This window comes from Capricornis sumatraensis, chromosome 23, assembly GCF_032405125.1.
Source record: "Capricornis sumatraensis isolate serow.1 chromosome 23, serow.2, whole genome shotgun sequence".
Lineage (NCBI taxonomy): Eukaryota > Metazoa > Chordata > Mammalia > Artiodactyla > Bovidae > Capricornis > Capricornis sumatraensis.
In genome coordinates this window covers 42,010,024-42,014,959 of record NC_091091.1, presented here as the reverse complement: position 1 = coordinate 42,014,959, position 4,936 = coordinate 42,010,024, and the positions used below count along the sequence as shown (strand labels likewise).

Sequence of the window (4,936 nt, the reverse complement as noted above, 5' to 3'; positions counted from 1 at the left end):
ATAAAGAGCACCAGAAATGCTAACTATGCAGGTAAACGTAAAGTCAATTTTCCTTATTATTTAAGTAGCTTTTAAGAGATAACCGACTATGTAAAGCAAAAATAACATATATTGTAGGATTTGTAACACAATAGTAGGAGTAAAATGTCTATCGACAATAACAATAGCACAAAGGCCAAAAGAGGAGAAACCAAGTATACTTTTGCAAGATGCTTCCAATACATCTGAAAGATGAAATACCACTTAATAGTACATTGTGATACATTAAAGACACATATTATAGATCCTGAAGCAACCACTTAAGATAACACAAATACTGTAGCTAACAAATCTAAAGGGAAGTAAAGGAGAATCGTAATAATAATAGAATTTTTTAAAAGGCCAAAAAGTGCTCGCTTCGGCAGCACATATACTAAAATTGGAACGATACAGAGATTAGCATGGCCCCTGAGCAAGGATGACATGCAAATTCGTGAAGCGTTCCATATATTTAAAAAAAAAAAAGAGAGAGAGAATTAAAAGGCCAAAAAGGAGGGAAAATGAACCAAACAAGAGTTGGACAGAGAAAACAATAGGACTGTAGATTTAAACCAACCATATTAATAGTCATGTTAAACGTAAATGTTATAAGCACTCCAGTCGAAAGTTGGAGATATTCAGAGTGCATCGAAAAAGCAAAATCCAACTTATATGCTGCCTACAAAAAAGGCACTGCAAACCTTGCTTAACAAGCACAAATCTGTTAAGAGTCAGAAAAGGAAGAGGGGAAAGATATAGCATGAAAACACCAATCAATAGAAAGCTGTTGTCTCTATATTACATCAAAGTCAATTTCAGAGCAAAAACCTTACCAAGCGGAAGAAAGATTAAATGAAAAAGAGGTCAATTCCTTAAGAGGATGTAACCATTCTGAAAGTTTATCTACCTCATAACCGAACTTCAAAGCACATAACATAAAAACTGATAAAAGGAGAAATGAACAAATCCACAATTAAAAGGCAATAGTTCCATACACTTTTCTCGATAATCGATAGAAGAGATAGACAATCAGCACAGATACAGAAGACTGGAACAACCACCACAACCAGCTTGACTCTCTGACATTTATTAATAGGGGCAGAATTAATTTATCTCAAGTGTTAAGTGAAACATTTATAAGACAGATAATATTCTACACATTAAAAAAATCTCAATAAATTTTAAAAGATTTAAATTATTCAAAGTATATTATCTGGTTACAATGGAATTATATTAGAAATCAATAACAGAAAGGTAACTGGAAAATCCCCAACTATTTGGAAATTAAATAATACACTTCTAAATAGCCTATGAGTCAAAGAAGAAATGAAATTGATACGGATACAGTTAAAGCAGCATTTAGAGTGGCTTTTAAGACACTCAAACACCTATACTAAAAAAGGAAGATTCAAAGAAATGACCTGTTTCTACCTTAAGAAACTAAGAAACTATAACACGTGTTATACTTAACACTACTGAACGGTACTACTAAACACTACACTGGTTAAGACAGTAAATGGAACGCTTTGCCTTTTTAAACCACAATAAAAGCAATTTTAGAAAATCAGTGAGTAGCAGTGTGTAAAAGAAACCAGATACCAAAGTATACATACTGTTCAATACCATTTATACGATGCTCAAGAACTGGCAAAACTAGTCACCGGTGGAAGAAGTTCAAATAGTTGTTATTCTAGGACAGAGGTACTGACTGGGAAGTGACATGAATGAATGTTCTGGGGTGATGGAAACAGATCTGAGTGTGATTACAGGTGCATAGGAGTGCAAATACTCATCAAGCTCAGATTTATACACTTAAACAGTATGCGTTTTATTCCGATAAAAAAAAAGGTAATAGGGAAAAAAAGAAACTACGGAGACCCAAAATACTGGTGCTTGCCAGGGGAGGGAGGAAAGGGAGGAGGGAGTAAGCGGTGAATAAGCGGAACCCAGGAGATGTTTAAGGCGGGGAAACCATCCTGCACGGTATTATAATGGTGAACACGTGACAATGTATAATACAGAGTGAACCTTAATGGAAAGTACAGATTTTAGTTCATAATTCTCAACACTGGTTCATTAACTGTAGCAAACGTACCACACTAATGCAAAATCTTAATAAAAAGGGGGAACTGTTGGTGATGGAGAAGGAAATGGCAGCCCACTCCAGTATTCCTGCCTAGAGAATCCAGGGGACGGGGGAGCCTGGTGGGCTGCCATCTATGGGGTCGCACAGAGTCGGACACGACTGAAGCAACTTAGCAGCAGCAGTAGCAGTTGGTGATGGACAGGAGGCCGGTGTGCTGCAATTCATGAGGTCGCAAAGAGTCATACACGACTGAGCGACTGAACTGAACTGAACTGTACAGAGAAGGGATGGCTTCAGGGAATTCTCCGTAGCATTGTTTTTCGGTAAAATTGCTCTAAAAATAGCTTATTAATTATTCAAATATATTATACATTTATATAACATTTATATTCACATGTTTAAATATTTTTATATTTAAATATATAATTTATTATCATATATATTTAATAGTTTATAATTTTTTTAACTGACTCATTGGAAAAGACTCTGATGCTGGGAAAGATTGAAGGCAGGAGGAGAAGGGGATGACAGAGGATAAGGTGGTTGGATGGCATCACCAAGTCAATGGACGTGAGTTTGAGCAACTTCCAGGAGTTGGCGATGGACAGGGAGGCCTGGTGTGCTGCAGTCCATGGGGTCGCAAAGAGTCGGACACAGCTGAGCGACTGAACCGAACGATATATAAAATGTATGTAATGTGCAGAGCCATCACAATCAATGAAGAACTAGAAATAAGCAGAGAACTCTGAGGGAAACACTAATATTTTAAGAATAGTTGTCTGTAGGTGGTGATTTCTTTTTCCCTCTCTACTTTCTAATTTCCTTTATTTTCCAAGTACTGTGTTAGAATACAACAGCACTGTTCTTCTTCACTTCTTAAAGGTTCTAGGCTGAAACCAGAAGAGCAGACACTCACCTAACTCAGCACATGATCTTCTTTCCCAGTCAGCATCAGAAGTCCTCGAGCTCCCTCCTTCCCTCCCTCCCTCTCTCCTCCCCGTGTTTACTTCCCGCCAGAGATAAACAGTGAGTCAGAAGTTGGACGGGCCGCACCCCGCCCTGCCTGACACACCCTGCCTTGGCAGGAGTCTGTTCTGGGATCCGGCATCCGGAATCCAGGACTTCACAAAGCTTCGTTTAAAGGAACAGAATCCACTGCTCTAGGAAACAAGGGTCCCGGTAATGAAGCGCCGGCCCTCGGCTGCTGCTCATAAAACTGATCCGATCTTTTTTGCTTTTTCTTTTTTCTGGGTCTGAGAACTGACCTTCTTTAAAACAGACTGAGGTTTGCTTTCTAATTATGGAGACCACAACACAAATCTTTTCAGGTACCTGTAAGAACTCGGCCTCATGATTAGTGGGCCTGGGCTTTGGGTGGCATCAAACCAAACTGGATTCTAGTCCTCAGCATGCCAGGTTCTATCTGTGTGACCTGGGGGCTAGCTAGTTCCTTAACCCCTCTGAACCTCAATTTCCTCATATAACCCCTCAGGTCACCTGCATTCATCCACACAGAGTAGCTGGTAAGGTATGTGTTTATGTCCTGAGTCCACTCACCAGCATCCAGTAGCCTTAGTTCAAAAATAATCGATAAGGAAAACGAATCTGAAAAAGAATATATATATGAATAGTAGTTGGTGGTGTTTAGTCGCTAAGTCGTGTCCGACTCTTTCTGATCCCATGTAGCCCGTCAGTCTGCTCTGTCCATGGGATTTCCCAGGCAAGATGCTGAAGTGGGTTGCCACTTCCTCCTCCACGGGATCTTTCCAACCCAGGGACTGGACCCTGAATCCTCATTTCCTGCATTGGCAGGCAGGTTCTTTACCACTGAGCCACCAGGGTAGCCTATATATATATATATATATATATATATACTGAATCACTTCGCTGTACAACTGAAATTAACACAGAATTATAAACCAACCATACTTTACCTGGTGGCTCAGATGGTAAAGAATCGGCCTGCAATGCAGGGGACCCCGGTTTGATCCCTGGGTTGGGAAAATCCCCTGGAGAAGGGCATGACAACCCGCTCCAGTATTCTTGCCTGGAGAATTCCATGGACAGAGGAGCCTGGTGGGCTACACTCCACAGGGTCGCAAAGAGTCAGACATGGCTGAGTGACTAACACACTTCAAATTTAAAAATAAAAATGATTTTTTAACAAGTCAGTACGTGGGAATTCCCTGGTGGTCCACTGGTTAAGAATGTGCCTTACAATGCCCCAGTCCCTGATGGGGAACTAAGATCCCCTAGGCCACAGGGCAGCTAAGCCCACGACACAACTAGAGAGAAGCCCAGGGCTGCAACTAAGGTCCAAGGCAGACAAAATTAATTAATTAATTTTAAAAAATACATAAAATTTTAAAAGTCAGCACAATAAGTCCCCTACAGAGGAACCTCTAAGTTTTTAATTTTCAAGGTCCCAACCTGCAAATCACAGAGTTGGTTCCCCTGGCAGCCAGCCCCCACTTTTAAGTGCTTTCCAAAAGTTGCTTCATTAGCATAACAAAAGACACCTTTATTGCTCTCACCACTTAGGAAATTCCAAAGGTCTTAGGAGCTCAGTGCCAGGGCTGGGATGAAGACCAAATATATGTTTCTTATTATCAATCGCAAGACCACAGGTATACAGCAGGAAATGAGCCATCTGTGAAGCACAAAGGAGAACACTGCTCTTCTCTCAAATGTGGGAGGCGGCCCTAAGTTTCCCCTAGTTTGAGACAGGGTTTGTGATAGTTAGTTCGCTGTCTGGTCAGACTGGTACCTGGTGGCAATAGGGGGTTTCCTCCTGGACACTGGGTCTGTGCCTATGGAACTTGGCAGATAGAC

At 40.6% G+C, this 4,936-nt stretch overlaps 1 non-coding gene across 1 annotated transcript; it reads left to right on the top strand.

The window, feature by feature from the left end:
- The first annotated feature begins 388 nt into the window (after positions 1-388).
- On the top strand, positions 389-492 carry LOC138070584 (U6 spliceosomal RNA). The gene has a single exon (XR_011144157.1). It is a non-coding gene; the product is annotated as a U6 spliceosomal RNA (small nuclear RNA).
- Positions 493-4,936: the final 4,444 nt, after the last annotated feature.